We start from the raw sequence: 21,216 nt of genomic DNA, 5'->3' as shown, positions 1-21,216 counted from the left end.
CTGCCTTGTTTTCCCTGTGACTTTTGCTGTTCCTGCTGGGAAGGGGTGTGTGTCTCTGTCCATCCCAGGCTGTAGTGGCAGGTGCTCAATCCTCCTTCCTCCCTTGCCATAGCTCTGGTGCTGGAGTGTTTTGGTATGGGGAGGTATGCTGAGACCCAGTGCCCTCAGCAATTGATCCAGAAAGCTGCACCTGATTTCTCCAGCTGCTGCTTGCTTTCACCATTGAACAAATAAATAAGAGTCTCTCCTAACAAGATGGCAAGAAATTCCTGTGCCTGACTCAGTATTGACAGGAGCGGTGGGGCTGTGTTTTGGGCTGCTCTCGGCCAGGGGGAGGAATACGGGCTTTCTTGTTGTTTTGCCTCAAGTTCAATCCTGCTGTCTGAGCTTGGATCATGCCATGCAGAATACGCTGATATGTTTCAAGTGGCGTTTTGATGCCTCTGCCTGCTGCCTCTATTTAGCCATAGAAGGCAGATTCCCATCCTGTTGTTCCTAGCAAGCACCATGTTAAACATGGTGCTGACAGTCCAACTGTGGCCCACAGTAAGTCAGTGTGTATAAATAATCCAGAAAAGCTAAATAAGGTTTTAAAAATAAGCCTTAGCAGACAGAGCTGCTTTCATGTGGTGCCATGAAGACAGAGAGACCTTGGGTATGTCCACGTACCCAGATTCAGTCCTACTTCCAGTGGCTGCTGCTCTTTCCAAGCAGAATCCGTGCAGGTTTTCAGGTAGGTCTTCACCTTGCTTCACCAGTTTTTGGGACTGTTTTGAGTTAAAGTCTGTACTCGGTGACTGCAGGTTGGCTGGGTGTACAAAACAGAGACAGAGTCTGCACATGCAGCACTGAAATAGCGCATGTCCAGTCCACCCTGTTACAGTGCCTGTATGCAAAAGGCAAAAGTTAGCGTTTGTTGTTCCCCTCCCAATGTCACATTGAATATGGGAGGGAAAGAAGTAGAAGGCTAATTCAGTGTGTGTCTCATTATTGCGTTTATTAGCACTTGATGACTTGTCCTGCAGGCGTTCAGCCCACACACAGCGTTTCTTGGGCTTTTAATAGTTGTGCTAAAGCAAAATGTGCTCAAAATAGTAATAATTTAAAACATTTTGTCAGAGCCTGTGGCTGCGCTGTGTGTTTACAGGCAGTGTAACTGTGCCCTCGGTTGGGGTGCAGGGAGACCCCAGGCCACCCTGTCCCCGTTCCTGCCTGGCTGCTGGAGCAGAGGGGTTGTGGTGTGTGTGCCGGGACAGGCGTGGGTCACAGCTCACACCGCCCAGCTTCAGCCTGCGTAGGGTGGGGGTATGGCCGTTGTGTTGACGTGTTACCCAAGATTGCTGCACAGCAAAGGGTCCAGTGCAAGGTAAAATTCCTTGTTTGTAGGAAATGTGGTGCCTTCCCCTTGCCCAGCCCCCCCCCGCCATAACCCAGTATGTTGCTGGAGTGGTGTTAGTGCATTAAATGAACTGGGGTTACTGATCAGAGGTCAGTTTTTGACCTGACTTGCTGCTTGGCTCGGTAAGAGTTAAAACCACTGATCTATTTATTTATTTTTGAGTTAACATTTCTCTTGTGTGAATGACAACCCCTGTCCCATGTAAGACGGTCAGCTGAGCAATGATCCTCTCCGACTGGAGGGGATAGGGAAGGAGAGGGCTGCCCTGGCAGGCAGTGACCAGGATGGAAGGAGGCAGGATTTTTCTGGTTGTTTTTCCCTTCGTTTCTTCTCAGAGTCAGTATTGCTGCATGCAGAAAGCAGTATGTTATTACACTTTTGTTCTTCACATTTTATGTGCTGTGGTTTGGGTAATGCTAATATTAACGATGTTATGCTCACCCACAGTACTGATGGTGGCTCTCTTAATGTACATAAATCTCTGTAGAGAGGGAGGGAGTTGTATATATCTGTAAATAATTAGGATACTACCCTGTTTATTTAGCATGTGACCTCTCTTGCACACTTCATTTTCCTGCCTTCCATTTGGTCCTTTTTGTTTAATAGCTTTTCTCAGTCCTGACAGTTGCTTTATATTCAGACATAAATTCATCCCCCACAAAGCTTTTAAATCTAATTTCATTTCTTGCCTTACTACTTTGAGAATTTTTTTTTCTCTCTTCATGACAAAGAATGTACATTTTCCCTGTTTATTTAGAGAAGCTTGTTTTGTCTGCAGAACCCTAGTCAAATGATAAATTTCTTCAGTTTATAATCCTGTGAGGTTTATGTATTTAGTCTTTGTGAGCTGGAAGAAGATTGTCCAGTCTGTTTTAAGGTGTCCCACTTTCTGAGTATTGCATCTTATTAGAATGCAGTTGGCTGTTTGCGTGGCTTTTTTCTTCCCCTATATAGCTTGGGGGAAGAATATAATTTCATCATCTAGTAATAATGCTTGGCACTTTGTTTGCATCTTCAGAGAACTGTGCAGCTATGAATTTAATAATTCCTATAACACTCTGTAGCAGTTTCTCATTTTTATTTGCCCCATTTTACAGATGAGGAAAGTGAACACGAAGTCAAGTGACATTAGGCCATGAAAGGAGAAACAAATTCAGCTTGAATTCCTGGCTCCTTGACTTGTAATAGAAGAGCAACATACCTCTTGTTTAAATTGGGGGGGGGGGGAAGAGGGGAAGAAGCAAGAAAACAAAAGGAAGGGGAGAGCTCTTTATCTTTAATGGTCTTGCCTAACCTTGTTAACTATTTAGTTACATGTGTGGTGGTGTTTTTTTGGTGTTTGTTTTTAAATACGTTGTATAACTTACTGATGTGGTTGTCACTCCTCAGTGTGTGGTTGGAGGTATGTGATGAATTGTCTGGAGTTTACAAAGGTGGAGCAATGTGTAAATGGAGTTAGGGTTGTTGAGGAGGGGGAGGGTGTTGCTCACTGCTTGCTGGGGGATCTCTCTGCACCTTCACTACTTTTTCCCCTCGAACCAGAAGCAGGGGAAACCTTTTCTATAGTATTTGGAAATATTTCCTCATTTTGTTTTCCATCTGAGACTGAGATGGGAAAAGTGAGACATCCTAAATGTGGTCTGTGTAACACATGGCATATATAGAAACTAATTCTGTTTCATCCACCACATGCTTCACTAGGATATTCCTTCCTCCCACCCGCCCCCCGAATGGCATCTGGGATTACTTCATTTGCAGAAATAATTTTATACAACTGTACTAGGCTATAGGGCTTGATTTATAGCTGCTTAATTAACTGACAAGACCCCAAAATGTGTTGCATGCCATACAGAAAAGGTGAGTGCTGTAAGTAGTGAACTGTGGAATTACAAGCTCTGTTACAGAGGAAGTTCATGGTAACAATATTGACTACTTGTTCAGAGTTAGTTAAAACTTTTTTTTTTGTGAATTTTGGCTTTTTAGGAAGGTGCTTTGGAGCACTGTACAGCATTAAAACTGTTTAGCCCTCTTGTGGAGGACAGATAATCTGCTTGGTGCAGAGGAGCACAGAAATCACACAAATAATTTCTTCGTTTTTCTTTGGAAAATCCCCATGGCTGCTTTTCCACTGGTTCTCCGAGGTTCCCTGACCACCTTCTGACTGGCTTCAGATGTCTTGTTTGATAAACTTTATGGCAGAAGTCTTGCATGACTTAACACAACTTTACCTGCTTGTGAAGGCCGTGGAGAAAGCAGCTGTCTTCAGCCATGCGCTCTATGTGGGGATGCAAAACTTTGCCGAGCCTCTTTTTAGGCGCTCAAAATTTAACTCCAAGATCATAGTTTTCTGTTTCTAATGAGTGGGACAGATAGCCTGATGCCTTAGTTGACAGAGGGACAGCAGCACGGAGGTATCATAGCCAGTATTTTTTTTTCTTTTCCTTTGAATCCCTTACATAGCTGATACCTCATTTGTATGTGCTCCCCTCCAGTGTTGAGCAGAGCTTTCCTGAGCCACGGAATGCTCACAGGGATCTGGTTTCATCTAGTGTTTCTCATGATGCCCAAGTTGCTGGTTACTTGTCAGCAGACTTCTTGAGGAACTGAATGTGGCTTTTCACGAATCTGCATGTTTTTCCCTTGCTGGGCTTGGGGAGCCCTCAGGGCTGGCTTGGGACGTGGACCGCGGAGCAGCTGGTATGCAGGCTTTCATGCTTTACTGCAGTGTGGGAGCTCTTGTGCTGAGGTCTTTGTGTCTCTCCTTTGTCATCTGACAACTTCTCTCACTAGACTTCGATTTTAGCTGCTTAGAAGCATCAGCAGTTCGGCGTGTGGGGAGCTGCATGTTTGCCTTGGGCTGTTTTGTTGTGTTTGTTTTAATTTTGTGTTTTGTAATTTTTTTGAGGTATTGCATCCAACAATTGTGAGTGCTTCCAAGAATGTGTTCCGGATGAGTTGCTCAGATCATGCTGATACCCTTACCAGGGAACTTCTTGGAGATATTTTACTATGTGTTACTTAGATATGTGAAATTAAGAGAGGGAGGGAGGTACTTGACTATCTGGATACTTTTTCCTTTTCCCCCCAATGCAAATTCACCAAAACTTGGATAACTTAACTTCTCAGCTGTGAGAAGAATTGCATGTCATTCTGCTTGGCAGAGCCTTGAGAGTTGGCCCTGTGTGGTGGCTACTCCTTGGAGCACCATCTCCCTGAGGTCCAACACAGCAGCTGTGGGGCTGAAGAGGACTTTTCCTGCTGTCGTCTGTGGCTGGAGTTGTGCCAAGCATGAGAACTGAGGGCAGGGTTGTTTGGGATTTTGATTTTTTTTTTTTTTTTTTCATGCTTCCTCCTAACTGCATGCAGCAAAGAGAAGGGAGTAGCTGTCATGTATTAGGGGTTGACTGCAAATCAAAACCATCATAGGTACTTGAGAGTAGGAAAGTATAAGGAGAGGGAGAAGGGTGGTGGGAGAGGAGACAGTAGCTTGAATGGAAGGAAGGAATAAGTGGGAGATGGCAGCCAGAAGGTGATCATGGCAGGGGCAAGGTACTGGGGTGGGTACCTGAACCAGTATGGTTTCCCATGGTGAACTTGATTACTACCCTCCCTGGTTTTATTGGTATAACTAAGAAATTCCATTCTGAAATAATGTAAGGGAACACAAGAGTATTTTTTGTGTTTTAAGATCTTAGATTTGCAACTTCCATGTTAAACCTCCCTGCCCAACCACCTGTATCTCCACGTGCAAACCTTGAATGATAGCTGTATGACTTGTTGTATGTTTTCTTACAGTTCTACTTGGTATAGTATGTCTGTAGTGACATGACTCTGGGATTTGGGAAATGGCTAAGATAGCAGGACAGGTGATGATCTTTGATTGCAAAACTAAGTGGTATGAGTTAACATTTAAGAGAAGCCACCTCAGCTGCTGCTTCAGGAGGAAGGTATGTTGTGCCACGGGGTGCGCAGGATGCCAGCAGGCATGGATATTCCCTTGGAACAGTCTGGGACATCCCTAGTCTGTGATGTGATGGCCCAGGTATTTGCATGGCTCTCACCCAGAAGGGCTTGGATGGGTCTTTTCTTAGCATGGGGCATCAAACCGCTATCAAAAAGCACAGGGAACTTCTAAGGTCTTGATAGGAAAACCAGCTGTTGTCATTCCTTCAGCTCTCCTTACAGCAGATTGACTGGTTTTCCCTTTCTCCTGTACTTGAAAGGCTGAGTTGATGCTGATCAGGTTTGATAAGTGATCACTGGGAACCTGGCTGTGTTCTCTTTTGTGATTAAAGCTGTAAGCTGGCCCTCTGAAACTCACATGACAGTGGCTTGCAGGTTGAGGTATCTGGAAAATATCAAGGTGTGAAAGGCAAGGGCTGCTCAGAGCAGTGAGACTGCTGCAGAAACTTGCTGGGAGTGGGGACTGGGGATGGAAAGATGCTCTGCCAGGGGCACAGTTCACCACTGACAGTGACGGCGTTGGCAGTGCAAGTGGTGCCGGTTTCAGCTAGAGATGGGCTGAAGCAGGAGCTCTGTGTTGAACCTCCCCCAGCCTTTCCATTTGTCTAAGGGAGGCTCAGATCCATACTGTGTAAAACTGATGTTTGTCTCAGCCTGCTTATCTGCTGGCCAGCCCATACGCTCCTTCCCAGATGTTCTCTTATCTCAAAACCGGAGATGCACCTCAAATTGTCCTTTCAGGATTTGGAAGCTTTTTTAATAAAGCTGTCTGTCTGCAAGTGTTTTCAAGAACACATCAAATTTTGAAATCATGGTATTAAAATAATTGCCTCTGAAATGAAGGGAGGGCCATGTGACCTACATTAGAAATTCCTCTTAGTGCTTACTAATCCGCTATATAAATGTCATGGCTTACATCCACAGGGTGTTTATATTGAATTTTTAACTGTATTAGTATCTCTTACTCTTCAGAATAAATGCTATATAGTCTGATTATGAGCAATATTCTTAATTTAGATACCAAAAATAGGGCATAGGCAAATCTGAGTTGCAGTAAGAAAGCAGGAGAGGAAATAGCTTTGCCTCATGAGGGCAGATCAAGTCCAATTGAATCATCTAGTGTTCAATGGTAAGGCCTGAGAATTCAGTCTGTTTCATTAGGGTAGCAAAACGATTGCCATATTTTCTTTTATCTTTGTTTTTTCCTGAAGGCCTGATTCTCCTCTGGTATACCTGTACTGAGGTGTGTAACGAGGAGGTAGGTTGGGAGACACCCTTTCTTCCCCCCTCTCCCCAAGCAGATGGGTGTGCACTGTTTTGAGGTACGTAAAGCAGTAGGACCTAGGCTCATCACTCCCCAACCCCTGGTTTGAGGGAGATGAAGTTGTTCCTCAGAGACCTACAGTGGGTGACACTGACAAGGAAAAGATGTGCATTTTGGGAGCAGAATCATCCTTGCCGTGGCAGGTGACATCACCAAAGAGCTTGGACATCTGAAACATTCCTCACTTAACCAAACCAATGATCCTATGCCTGGAGGGGGTTTCTTTTCTCATGCCCTTAGCAGCTGTTTATTTTAAATAATGACAATGAAACTAATAATTACAGAATCATAGAATTGTTTAGATTGGAAAAGACCTTTAATATCATCAAGTCCAACCACAAACCTGCCAAGTCCGCCACTAAAGCATGTCCCTAAGCACCACATCTACATGTCTCTTAATACCTCTAGGGATGGTGACTCAACCACTTCCCTAGGCAGCCTGTTCCAGTGCTTGACAACCCTTCCTGTGATTGCTATGCCCAAGATGGCCTCCAGCCATCGCATCACCCACAAATCCTTCTCTGTTCACAAACACTAGGTCCGGTGTGGTTCCTTCCCTAGTTGGCTCCCTCACCAGCTGTGTCAGGAAGTTCTCTTCCACACATTCCAGGAACCTCCTAGACTGTTTGCTCTCCCCTGTATTGTATTTCCAGCAGACATCTGGTAACTTGAAGTCCCCCACAAGAACAAGGGCTGGCAATTGTGAAACTTCTCCCAGATGCTTCTAGAATATTTTATCTGCCTCTTCATCCTGGTTGGGTGGTCTGTAACAGACTCCCACCATGATATCTGCCTTGTTAGCTTTCTCCTTGGTTCTTACACATAAACACTTGACCCTATTACCACCATTGTTAAACTCTAGACAAAGCACTGCATAACATACGGGGCTACCCCACCACCTCTCCTTCCTTGCCTATCCCTTCTGAAGAGTCATGTCTGGCAGCTGATAGACTGAAGTCAGCCAAGATGAAGAAAGCTGGTATTCTACTGTGGACCCTATAGCAGAGTGCTGATATTACTGAAAGCACACACAAGTTGCACAAAGCTGGCAGGATCTGTATTACGAGGTCCTGGTTTGGTCACTTAGTCAAACAGGCAGCCAGTGTTAAATGTGTTCTCAGCACCATTGACTTTGATGGCATTAGGAGCATGCCTGTCATCAAATGTGGGCTTACACAACTTGCTGATCTCAGGCTGGGTGGGTCTTGCTGAAAAGATCCTGTGCCGACAGAGAGACTGTCTCTATTTCAGGCTGTGGTTCAGCTAGGTTGTCAATCCAATTTAAGAGGACCGGATTATAAACACTGTGAAATTCTGAGCTGGTGTAAAGCTCCTTTGCTGATAAGGAGCTGTTGAAAATATTTGGAAAGTTCAACTCTGCTGTGGGACTGGGCAGCCACTCCTGGCTGTACTCACAAGGCTCAGCACCAGGGAGGTTTTGGCTGGTTTGCCCTCTTGGCTTGATACTGAGCAGTCAAGACTTGACGTGCTCTGGGTGGTGTTCTGCCTGAGGTCCACCAGGCGATGGCAGTGGTAAAGCAGCTGTGGTGTTCTGCCACCTGGGCAGTGAACAGCCCTCTCTGTCCGTGTGTGGACAGAAAATAGAGTTATGCATCCCATCAGGTGCTGCAGCATTGCTGGGAAACCAAAACTGAGCTGATGGCAGCTCAGGTCCCCTTTGTATCTGTCCCCGGCTCCCAACAGGAGGTGAAAATCCAATAGGTGGGGGATGCCACATTCTGCCATATTTCTGGCTATGTGGGGGAGAACCTTGTTGACTGTCAAGTGTTTCAGCCCCAAAATAGTCTGGCAGCGGAGCAAAGACAGTCTGCAATTGCCAGCTTGCAAGTGCTCGCGGAGGCCTCTTTGTGGGTTTGGTGCTTTTCCGTCCAAGATCTTGGCATGGATTTCCATTATTGCTACTTTTCCTTTCTGTTCCTCCCTCTGCTTCTGATCCTTCTCAGTACAACAGTTTGCTACTGCTTATTGCTTCCCTTGCAGTTTTGGACACTGTTGGGAGTTAACACCTTTGTATCCTGTGACTACCTAGAGTAGCTAGCCTCACCTTCCAGTCGCATGTTCCTGCTCCTTTATACCCTATCTCCTTGTTTTACTTAGGGACCTTCTTTGCAGCTGTGTTTGTATTCCCAGGACCTCTGCTAGCTCTGCTGCAGTGCTCTGGGCAGAGAAGTAGGAGGAGTGTTGTGCACAACCCAGCACAAATGTGGTATGGTGTGCTCTGGGTAGTTCCTGCAAGCGCTCCTCTGGATCACGTGTCTGGACATGCCAAGGTGTTTCTTGGTGCACGGTGTGGTGTTAAGGTATGCTTCCATGTTCAGTAGGGTGTGGTCAGCCAGTGATAATCCCCCGTCACTAAAGGTAGGGGCAGCACTCCTTGGAGTAACTGAAATAGCAGCCTCTTGGGAGAATGAGATAAAGAAGCCCAACAACGTTGCTATGGCAGAAGAAACTATTAATGTAGTCGGTTATGATGGCAAGAAATCATGCATGTACACAACAGACAGACTATGTCTCCTTTAGTGCTTCTACTATCCGATTAGTTGTCAATGTCTGTTAATTTCTGCTACCACAAAAGATGAAGGCAGTTGTGAGATTTATATTATTAAGGGTGTGTGCTGTGTATAATTTACAGTGTATTATGACAGCCGTAGTGAATGCAGTGATACACACCATGGAGCACTGAGAGATGGCCAAGCTGCTATCTCCTGTATTATCTGGAAAAAGTTTGCAGCCTTGCTGGTGTTACAACAGGAGAGGAAATGTGTAGTCATGTACTCATTAGGCATTTGCATGTGGCTCTTTGGAGCATGGCACAACACAAGGTCCCTGGCCTGCAGCCACACCATCTTCTTGGGATCTTGTCAGATCTTGCAAGCAAAGGAGCACTAGGCTGGGTCGTAGGTCTTCGACAAGTAACCCCCAAGGAACAGGCTGTTGTTGCAGAGATACTGGAGACATCCTTGTGGTGCCATGTGTGTTTTGGCATGCATGTGTGGTGGGTGTGTTTCTTTTTATTGTTACTTGATATTTTCTTTCTTCAGAAGAGCACTGTGTTATTTTCTAGTGTTAGTGGGAAATAACCCTTGATTCTCCTCTCCGCCATGCCGTGTCCAGTTCTAAATTATTTGAAGATGAATTGCTTGAGATCTGCAGACAGGTGTAGTGTTGATTATATACAAGGTAACGATTGCTCAGTTGCAAGCTGAATATCCATCTGCACTAAGTGCTGCCTTAGTAGCAGTGTGGAGCTAACTTGAGGCTCCTGGATGCTATTTCCTTGTGGAGTGCTGGCTTTTTCCCTGCTGGTGAGAAGTTCCCACTGGTGAGAATTTTGCACAGGAACTCTACTCATGTGCTCTATTCAGGTAGGCTAGTCTGTTAAGAAAGCCATGAAAACCAGAGTAACAGAAGTCCCAGCTCAGGTGAGCAACTTCTGACCTAAGGGCAAATGGTTTAGCTAAGCTGTTTCTTTTGACTTAACACCCAGTCTACTTCATCTTTATGTTTGGCTTTAGTCATGTTAGCTCTCTTGTGCTTGGCAGCCAGAATTATGAAAATAATCTATTTTTCACAGTATTTTTTTAGTTGGCAGATTGCTGTGTAGATGTTCAAAATTGCTGTCCTCACCTAAGAGGGAAGTTTCCTGCCTTGGATGGCACTGCTGTGGTACCAGGAGAGCCTTGGGCTGGGCTGCTGCGGTGCGAGGTGTTGTGTGAGTATGGAGCAGGTGGTGTCAGCAGCCAGGGTGCTGGGAGTCCAGCCGGAGGAGTGACTGTGGTGTGGGAACTCGCCTGCAACCATGTCAAAATGTTTCCTCTAGCTGGAAGGAAAATCACAGCTGTCTGGCCAGCTTCCCAGTACTGGTTTCAGGCCTGAAGGAGTCCTCTATGCTGAGATCTGTTGATTTCCCTCCTTCCCCTGACTGCTGGGGCACTGATGCCTGGGCACAGGTCCCCTTGCTGGTCACTCACTGTAGGGCCAATGCTAAGTGTCTCCTCCCGAGGCCCTCAGGCGCGTGGTCAGATCAGATTGTCTTACTTACCAATGTACTCTGGAGGCCACCTTTGGGGTATGAGCTGCTGGGGTGTCCTAGGTATTTTACTCAGACCTGTCTCTTCCCTGCCAAGTACACACCCATGCTAAATCACTTCCCTCTGTGGAAGGTCACCTCTTTGATACTGACCTTGCCCTTCCACTGCTGGGACCCCTGTTACAGATACCTGGACATACTCTGGCTCTTTTTCCTCCTGATTTGGTAGTTAGGCAGTGTAGGCAGCTTAGGCAGTCTAGTCCTGCCCAATTATAAGCTGTAAAGGGCCACAGACAGTCGGTCTTAGCAAAGAAACCTCCCAAATGCTGGTGGTATCTTCTCCCAGTGAGACCACTACTGCCCAAGAGAGCCTGCAGGCAGCATCAACACAGGACACAGGGTTTATCCTGGGGTCCATCATCAGCTGTGCGGAGTTGGAAGAGGGCCAACTGGGAATGCTCTCCAGCGCTGAGGACAGAGTTGGTGTTGCAGTGTAGCAACAGTGAGTTAGGGCTTCTTCTCCTTAAACAAAGACACTTCTATAAATCATAAGCAGCTTTTGCCTGAGTAACATTAAAATAGGTTTGCGAAGCTTCAAAACAGGGACAAAAGTGTCAGAAGTGTGGCTTAGCATCAGCATTCATTTTGTTGGTAACTGAGCCTGTTTAGAAAAATGGGATGACATTTAATAGTTGTCTTGTGCATGTTATTTTCCTAAGTCTTTTTTTAGACACAGTAATGTAACATGGGGAATTAAACCTCTATTTTTTGGGAAGGTTTTTAATTAGCTGACAGTACTGATTCAAGTCTTGCAGTCTGTAAAATACAGCACATCACACTAGCTCATCTTGGATAGTGCTCCACTTTCTGTTTAAAGACAATTTAAATAAAATATTAGGAGAGGAAAAAAACCTGAAACCAGAGCACAGAAATGGCAATTCAGTATTCTTGACATTTCTTGGAAAGCTGCTTAAGATTATCTCCTTAAAGTGGCAGATTTCTCCTGCAAGTCAAGTAGAGGAGCAGGAACTGATATTTCATTAAAATACTGTGAGGCCTGAACGCATTTATGATCCTTGAGGCATTTGCAGGAAACAAATTGCTATTTGGAATGGGGAAAAGTTTTAAACAAAGAGCAAAATCCAAATCCCAAAGGCCAACTTTAGATGATTCTGATACCTCCACTGCCAGAGAACTGGTTGTTACCACACAGAGATACCTGTTCCTGGTGGTTTTTTCTTTTTATTTTTTTTCTTTTTTTTTTTCCTTTTTCTGAATGTACTTGTGAAACCTTTCATTTTAATGTTGGATGTTGAACCAGAATTTAGATAAACTGGAGTGATGATCGCTCTTCTGCATTGTTAAATATATGGCTAGATGGACTTTCTTCCAAAAATTTATCAAGAATTGATGAAAAAATGAATAGAGCACAGCTTTCTCAAGGATCTGCCATGTGGACAATGCTTTTTGAAAATTTGCTTTTTTTTTTTCTTCAGAGAATTCAGAGTTATTCTGTGTGTTTTCCCTTTCACCTTGCAACATGGAGTTGGGCTTCTGTCAAAGATTCTTTACTTCAGCTTGAAAAATGGAGTTGGAAAAGTTGGGAGATCAAAAGATAATCTTCTGGGTAAGGTCTATAACAGCAGGAGTAGTTGTGCAGAGCATGTTACTGTTCCATTTTGGAAAGCACTGCTTGGGCACTTCAAATAAACTTGTATTTAAGGCAACAAGTTTAATATTACCTATCCATATCTTCCACTCAGATTGTATTGCAATAAATCTTGTGCTCAGAAAATGAAAAGGAAACTCTTCTTTTAAATTTCTTATCTTAGTCACTTTTTAAGGTAAGGCGTGTTCCAGTTGGGGGATTTTATTGTTAATGAAGTGTAATGTAATGGCAATATGTTTTTTGAGGCTTTAACAGCACTAATCTTGTATTTCGTTACATGCAAGTGCTCCTTGTGCTAATGTGGATTTCCACAAGCTCCATCAGAGCTTCCCGTTGGACTTGTAGCTTATTTGCACACAGGATTTATCTTCAGCGATCCAGTATAAGGCTGTTTCCCTGGGTAAAGCAGTTGAAGTGTGTAGTGAATTGCAGGAGCACCTGGCTTTTGCAAACTTGAGTGCACAGCTGTGGTGGCTTAAAAGTTTGTCCTAGGGAAGTCCTTCTGTTGTAGCATTGAAGCAATTAAGCGATTAAAACCTTCTTGTAGTCTTGTTTTTTGGACTTTGCTAGAAACCTGCTAATAACAGTGGTATTTCAGTGATTGCAGAACTGTAGTATACCAGCAATGAGCACACTCATGTTGATTGCTGTATGGTAATTCATTTGCAAAAGTAAGAGTTCATTAATGAGACCAGAACCTCTGTGAAGTAAAATATCATGGTAATTATATCTTACAGCAAAACCCAGAAGTAGACAAATCTGTCTCCATAAGTGGCAGTTCCACGATGTAAGGAGGGTGACTACCATGGGGATTTGTAATGCTGCTGGAAGGGGTGGGAGCAGTGGCGGACCTTTCTGTGAGCAGTTCAGCTTGTGATCGAGAGCTGCTCCTGTTTCTGGGGACTGAAGAGGCAACCTTGTGTAGCTACTTAAATGCTGCTGCAGCAGGCTCTTGCTGTATAGTGGGAAAGAAATCAGCTGTCCCCGAGAGGAGCTGTACTATGACAGGACCCCTGTATGAAGATATATGATGATTTACATCCTGAAATAAGCAATGTTTGTTCTCCTAAACAGGGCTAAAGCTGTAGGTCTATTATATATGTAAAGTAAACATTCTTGCTAGTTTTGGATTTACTTTCCCGTTTTTGCTCAGCAGGATCATTGTAGTTGGGGCCTTGGCCTCAGTCACCAGTGTCTTCTGCAAGTCCAGACTAGACTATCTCGGTGCTTTCTTTCTGTTCAGCAGACTAAGAGGAAGATCCTCCTCTAAGGGAGGATCCCATCCTAACTTTAGCCAGGGAAACAAAATCTTCAGTGCTTCAGAGTTAAATATAACTCTCTGGAAACAGTCCCTCCACTCATGGCTCAGTAGGCACATGAAAAATAGTCAGCCTTAACAAAGGGAAATACATGGGCAGTAGTTTTAAAATAAATAACTATTTTTATACATCTATTATATATGAAGCAAGTATCAACCTTTTAAAACTTTCTTAGTGCCTGAGAACAAGCAAGACTTATACCCAGGTTAATTCCTGGGGTCTCCATGTGAACCATGAAGGATATGGCCCCAGGTGTTCACATAGTAGCTGAGAAAGCTGTTAGTTCATGGTGATAATGAGTGTAGTGATTTGTTTATTTATGGTTGGGTTTGGTGGGGTTTTTGGCGTGGTAATAGACAGTGAGGACAGCTTCTTTTTTCAGCTGGTCTGCCAAAGTCCTTGGTCAAGACACAAAAACCTGGTTCCATTTCAGTACATCTTGCCAGCTGCACCCTTCCCTGTTCACTGGCAACATTGGCAGTGTTTTGGGAGTCCTGTGGAGTTCTTCCCCTTGTCTCTGAACAAGACCATTGAAGATGATCACATTACTTCGATGGTACAAGTGGACCTTTGTTTTTCCCATGAACAGCCTCCTCCTTCCTGTGGACTGGTGGTGTGGCTTAAACCCAGCTGGCAGCCAAACACCATGCAGCCGCTCGCTCACACTCCCCCACCCCCGGGAATGGGAGAGAGTCGGAGGGGTAAGGAGACTTGTAGGTTGAGATAAAAACAATTTAATATTGAAATAAAAGTTAAAATAATATCAATAATAATGCTAATATTAATAATAGAAAACACCAACAGGTAACACACAACGTGATTGCTCACCACCTGCTGACCGATGTCCAGCCTGTTCCTGGCTGGTGGGCCCAAGGAAGAGAGAATCCACAATCCACAATCACAAGGAAGATTGTGAAACCACAAGCCCAAAAGCCAGAGTGAGCTTCCTGATCCACGCTTAACTATATACTGAGCATGACATTAGATGATACGGAGTACTCCATTGGTCAGCTTGGGTCTGTTGTTTTGGCTGCTCTCCCTCCCAGCTACTTGCATACTTGTGCACTACCAGGAAATGAGAAGTTGAAAAATTCTTGATTTCTTAGCAACAGTGAAAAACATCAGTACATTATCAACATTCAGAGCTATTCTAGTTACTAAGAAGAAAAAAACCCATAGCTCTGTTGCAGAAACCAGGACAGCTGGGCACTTCCATTGATCCCTCTGTGTCAGCAGGTTGAACCTGTGCTCATTGGGACCAGGGTCTTCAGCTGCAGGTGAGACGGGCTGTACCCTGGTTCTGTTTGACCTTTGATACATGATCTCTTTCCTGATCAACTGGTATAGTGAAAATCTTTCCCCCCCCCCCCCCCCAAAGGTTGGGAAAGTGTGAAAGAAACACTTTTAATATCTGCTTCTTTTAGCATCAGATGTCCAACTTGATTTGTATGTAAGTAGGAAAACTTTGAAGTTTTGTTGAAATATAAAGGGAAAGTACTTCAAAGAAATGTAACATTAGAAGTGTATTTGATCCCTCGAGGTTTTTGAAGTGTTATCTTGAGATTATGTATTCCGAGGAACATTTTAATGGGAATTCTAAGGATCATTAATTCATCCAAAACATTGAGTGTTGCCGGTTGGCATACACTGAACTGTTCTGTACTAGTTTAGATCTCACATCGTGGCAGGGAGCAGTCTTTCACTCACCTGTCTGTGTTGCCAGCGTTCATGGCACAGTAAGAAGTTAACAGAGTCTCTGATGGGTAACCAGAGTGTGATGCTGCTACAGCGCGAGACTTGTTTCGTACTGTTACACCATGTCCCAGAGAGGCCCCTGCGTATGGCCAAATAAAACCACCGTGTGTTAAGATCTGAAACTTCTGCTTTGCATTGACCACTCTGTTGAAGTAAGGACATGATGATGCAGATTTATAATAAATATATTGAATTTTGGGACAGTTCAGATCTTGGATCTGAGCTTCTTTTAGGCTGGGCATCCACTCCTGTAAAAACACGCCCAGCTGTGCGGGTTGTTGGTTTTGCTTTTGGCAAACAAAAATTCTGGCGTGGAATTTTTTTAACTGCAGGAATTACATTAGCAGTTCCCAGAGCTCAAGGGTGGGTGGGTGTGTGTGCAGGAGGAGCTAATTGGATGTATATAAACCGTGGGCTAGGCAGAGCTTTAAATCCTACGTTTATTGTTCCATCCTTACTATCTTCTGTTACACTGGGGCTTCGGAAAGGTAGAAAACGATGAAGTTACACAAGAACCACTTTTTCCCAGTACAACTATGAAACAGCAGTGAGGTTACTTTTGGTCTTTTTATGTTATAAAACCAACTTTTAATTAAAATAGTATTAAATGACTTGAAATGTTTCTGAAGCTTTATTTTAACATCATCTATAGGTTAAGGGAAGGGAAACAGTTAAGCAGCCTAAGCTGGTTTTTTCTTTCCTCTACTGAAGACTTTAAAAAAAAAACCAAACAAAAACAAAAAACAAACAAACCAAACCAAAAGGGTCAGGTGATAGTGTTTCCCCTATCCACATCCCGTCTATGCCTTACATGGCAAATAAGGGGCTTCCTGTATCCAAACTTTCAGGATATTCTCAGATCACATCAGACTTCCTTTAGCAAGCATGTGGCTCAATATTTTTTTCCTTCCTAAGATCCTAGTGGAATTACTTCTCTGTAAGATCTTGAGTTTTGGGAGAAATTGAATATTGCAAGGTTTATTATGTAAAACTGGCTTTCCATCAGAGTCAGTAAACCTGACTGGTGTATCAAAGTTGTAGACTGCCTTAAACATGTTGCAGATACTTAATGAGAGAGAGGAGCAGTTCAGCTCTTGTACAGGACAGTATTTCTGCGTTGTTGTACGATTTAGCCACACCGAAGTTTGCTCCAGACTTGTTGACTTGGATCATGACACAGCTGGCCTGGCAGCATGGGGTAGGTAGTGTGTGCTAACCCACCCACTGCTGACCCTGTTGCCTGAGAAGGCTTTGCAGCCCCCTGCTTGGGTTAGACTGCTCCGGGCACATGAACCAGGTGGTTTATAGGTCTGTTCACACTGTACTACTGCAACTGGATTTTAAACTTTCTTGCACTGCTCTTAAAAAGTTATCCTCCATTTTAGTGCACTGTCTACTAAGGGCAGCCTACTGTTAGCAAGGTCAGTAATAAACCACAGTTTATCGCTGTATCTAATGGAACATACATAATAATAAAAAAAATTGTTTCACATTTAGCAGATCTGTAGCAAGTAAACTTAGTAACCCACAGAAATCTAGCCAGGTTTGTAGCAACTGCAATTCTGTCCCCAGTTGGGCATCAAACATGCATTGATGCAAGTATGTCTTAAGTTTCTGATCATTGAGATTTTTCTTCATTTTGTGAGCTGTGTCTTCCTCTGTTGTAAAGCTGGCACATTCTGCTTGCCTTACTGATGGGGCCTTAGGTAATGGGTGGGGTATTTCTCACTCGTACATATTCACAGAAGCTTGGTTGTGGGATGGAGAGTGGTTGCTCCCTCCCATCACTACATTTTTCTCTCTTGCTGGAGGAGCAGAAAGAAGTCACCTTTTCCTCTGCCACCTCCTTTCTTCCGAGATTTGCTCCTCTTCCTGCTGCAGAAGAGAGGGAAGACAGTAGGGCCAGGACCAAGTTTTTCTCATGCTCTATTTGTTCAGCGGTCACAGCTCTGGCTTGATGCTGACCTGTTGCCTCCTCCCTTCTTGCTGGTGAAAACCCTCTGACCCTTCAGCATCACCCGTAGCCCATGTCAGTATTTTCTGTGTAGCCCTCCAGCCTGCCCCAGCATTGTTCCCATTCCCCTAGCACTGACATCTTTTATCTTGTGAGCTTCTCTGAGCCCCATGAACAGCTCAGCCCGTGCTCCACTGAGTTTTTTAGCCTTGGGTGATGCTGGAGGCCAGAGGGTACCAAGTCATGAAAACGTCTTTCTGCAAGGGATGGTGAGGAGTGGCAGTCTGATGAGAGGAGGAGAGGTTGAGATTGGGTGGAGAAGGTACCACCTCTTACTCTGAAGAACCAGCTGTGGGCTTCCATGGAAAAGGACTGGGCAGCAAGAGAGCTGGTTTCTGTGTCCTAGCTGCAGAACAGCATTTGTTCTGAGAAGCGAGGCTGGCCCGAGGGTGGGCAGGACACAGCTCCCCAGCTGAGCAAGGGTGAGCATTAGGCAGCAGCAGGGACAGCATATGTGCCATAAAGTTGCATTGTGATAATAGGGGGTTTTGGGGGAATTTTTTTGCTTGGTGCTCATCAGTGCAACATTCAGAAGAGAAGTGCCCTTTCCTTCATCTGCGAGCGCATGGCTTTTGTCCTCATCTCTTGGCACTGAAACTTTGGTGTTAAAAAAAACAAGGCAAAATCAACAGTGCTCTGCCCCCTGGCTAAAAAAAAAATTAAAAAAGCTTTGCTTACTCCAGCTTTATGGAAATTTCTGGTTATCAGACTCAGGGCTGTGTTGTCTTAGGGACTGGAGGTTGTGTCCTGGGAAGGGACATTGGGGTTGGAAGCCATTGATAGGAAGAGTATGATGGGCAGTGCTGGGGGAGCCCCCTCTGAGTGGCAGCATTTTGGGGCTGTCCTGGGAAAAAGACACGGCTGCGAGTGCTTCTTCTTCACCCCTGGCTTAAATGAGCAGCTCTGGAGCTGGGGCAGCAAAGGCAAGCTATTCCCCAAAGGAGAGGGAGGATTGTCCCAAGGGAAGGGAGATGAGCATCCTGCAGCGCCACGCTCCCGGGCCAGGAGGCATCTCCCTGTGCTGCAGCTGGGTCCTGAATTGCTCTGCAGGACCCAGGTCTGCGGCTGCTCCGCCCGGCAGTGGGCTAGCACGCATGGCAGCTGGCAAAACACGAAGGTGACTACATCCACCTTTGTTTTCTCACTGATGAGCATAAACATGCCAGTTTCAGGATGTGTTTTACACATGAACTGCTTGGGCCTTTTCAAAACTGACAACTAATGCAAAATTTGAGGTCAGTGTTTTGAAAGGCACAGTGCCTACATCTGATATCCCAAGAATCTCAGAGGTAGACAGTCCATTTTTAATAGTGATTAAGGTCACATGCTGCCTACAGCAGATTTTCTTGGTGTAGACTCTCAGATTCCCAAGTGTACTACCTAAACATAAACTGTTGGTAAAGCTCCAGCATGAGCTATTGTTAAAGGGGATTAGTTTAGGAGAAAAGGAAATGCAGAAGTCTGCATGTTTTTAATGTGAGCAAGACAAAACCAGAGTGAAAATTGGCCTACAATTTCTTATTTTTCACTTTCCCTCCCTTGTATTTTTCTCTTTAAAATTCAGTCCATCCTATTACATAAAAAAGAAGTCCTGAACCATGTTGAATTTTGTCCTGCTTAATTTTTAAATTGCCAAGAAGAAAGAGATGGACAATCATGCTGTATCAGGGGATTGTTGATGGTGCAGTGGTCCAGTGGTTCTGCTGCCAACCTCAAGTTCTCAGATATCACTGAAGTATTCTCACACATGAGACATATGCTTCAGATAATCGCACTCTCTTACATAGTCCTCCTGGAAAAATAAATGTTAACAAAATTGGAGGCAAACAGAAGGGTAAGGATGTAACGCTGGGACTTCCATGTATGAAAATTTTCCCCATATAACAGTTGATGCTGTGGTATTATGAAGTATTGGGTTTTCTGTCATTCTTTGTAAGTAGTTGGTAGTTAAACATATGAAAATACTGTTCAAGCTAAATACATTTTATTTACTTTCTGGGCTTTTGATGGTAGGTGCTCTCTACTTTTGTTTTGTGTAGTGATAACACTGAAACTGTGGACCTAGAAACTCCTAGATTTGAAGGTCAAAAATCCAAAGCCGAACACTTTCAGATTTGGAAGTTTGTGAATTTGGTCTTTGGATCCAGCCCACTAACAGGAAGTGGCACAGGCTATGAAATCGGATCTAAACATGGGTCTGTGCACAGGATTTGATGGTTCTTAAGGCATTTGAAGAACCACCTTTTGGGCTCTTACCCAACAGTGCCTCTTTGGTGTGGCCACAGCATGTCATTAACATGTTGCTGGGGAATGTGAGGCATTTCCTTGCTTGCATTAGCCATGTTGAAGTGAGGAATGAATATCTCAATTGTTTTTCTAATCAGTGGATCCAGGCAAAACATGCGAGAAAATAACATTGATTTCTACGACTCTCTAAGATGAGTAGCAGAAGGTATTTACTTAATAGTTAACCAGTAAAACATGAAACGCCTCAAGTGAAGTATATCTGTGGGGTTTTTTGCAAGCCTCCATTTGACCTTGGGTTGCTTGTGAGTAAACAGTGAAAGTGAGTCTGAAGAGCATTTGCAGACAGGTATTTGCGTTACTCGGCTGCTTTAGAGGTAAGGTACTGCTGCTCTGGGTGCCTCCGTGTCATCCAGCGATCACAGAGCTCACTTGTGCAGCACAAAACAACCTGTCAACTTGGTGTGTTTTTTAAAATCCTTTCGATGACAAAAAAAAAAAAAGGTGCTGGAGAGTAGGGTAGCAGAGATAAGCAACCAGAATGATTTCAGTATTGCAGACCAAAATAAATGGTTGGTTTGTAATTGGATATGAATCTAAGCCATAAACCTTGACTCAGAGACTTTGGGTGTTTATATAAGCTGTTTGCTGTGTATACATCTCTGTCAAAATATCTGGAGGATGCTTATCTTGTCAAGGCTTAGCTTTATGCATCATGACTAATGTGTTTAACAAATTTTAAGGCAAAGTTCAGAATGTGACTTAGCTGGTTGGTAATAAGTGTGATTTGAGGTCAGTTTTTCTCAGGTATAAATAGTTATATCTTGGAAGGACTTGTGCTTTATGTTCTTAAAATACTTTTTAAGTCCTTTCTATGGCTTAATAACTGTTAAGACGTTTCTTACACACTGTGAGATAGGCTTTCAGCCTCAGTGTGCTTCCATTCATTTTTATCAGTTAAAGGAAATAAATAATGTTTATTGTATAATAAAGAAATAATGAAATTCAGGGAACAAAGAAAGGATCTAGAGTTAGGGAACAAAGGGACATTTTTGCTTTTTTGTAGTCCTGCATAATACGAGAACAAGTACTGCCTTGATGTCCCTGAGGAGAGTTCAGTAAATTCAAGAAGAAATTTTTATATATATATATATATATATATATAAATAGACATTATCAGTTTAAGCCTTTGCCAACATTAGGGTTAGTTTTTATTCATAATAATGTTTATCCTTTATGCACAGTTGAGCATTGGGGTCTTGGAGGGTGCTGAGCCTGCAGGCTGGTGGGGCCCTGAGCCTGGTCCCACTGGGCTGCAGCTTCAGGGACGGGGCTCCTCATAGCCACCCTCCCGACACGGGGGGACTCGTGCATGGAAGGACCAGCCACGGGACGGGTCTGGTCTCACCAGGCCTCCTTGCTTCAGCCCGTGTGTAAGGGCTGTTGAGCCCCTGCGGGGCAGAGGGGCGCGGGTGGGT

The 21,216-nt window shown here is 44.2% G+C and overlaps 1 protein-coding gene across 8 annotated transcripts in view; it reads left to right on the top strand.

Annotated features, from left to right (window-relative positions):
* Positions 1-21,216, top strand: part of PPFIBP1 (PPFIA binding protein 1) — a 112,155-nt gene that overhangs the window by 32,585 nt on the left and 58,354 nt on the right. The window contains exon 1 of one of the 8 annotated variants that reach the window (XM_026861685.1): positions 17,622-17,632. The exons of 6 other annotated variants lie outside the window; for them this stretch is intronic. The gene's annotated coding sequence lies outside the window, so the exon portion shown is untranslated. Of the gene's footprint in view, positions 1-17,621; positions 17,633-20,123; positions 20,136-21,216 lie in introns of those variants that run through there. One more of the 8 variants, XM_026861693.1, reaches the window with a different exon arrangement.

This window comes from Athene cunicularia (assembly GCF_003259725.1).
Source record: "Athene cunicularia isolate RWA chromosome 1 unlocalized genomic scaffold, athCun1 chr1_part2, whole genome shotgun sequence".
Taxonomy (NCBI): Eukaryota; Metazoa; Chordata; class Aves; order Strigiformes; family Strigidae; genus Athene; species Athene cunicularia.
Note: the sequence above shows the minus strand (reverse complement) of the source record. Positions and strands in the feature narration are given on the sequence as shown.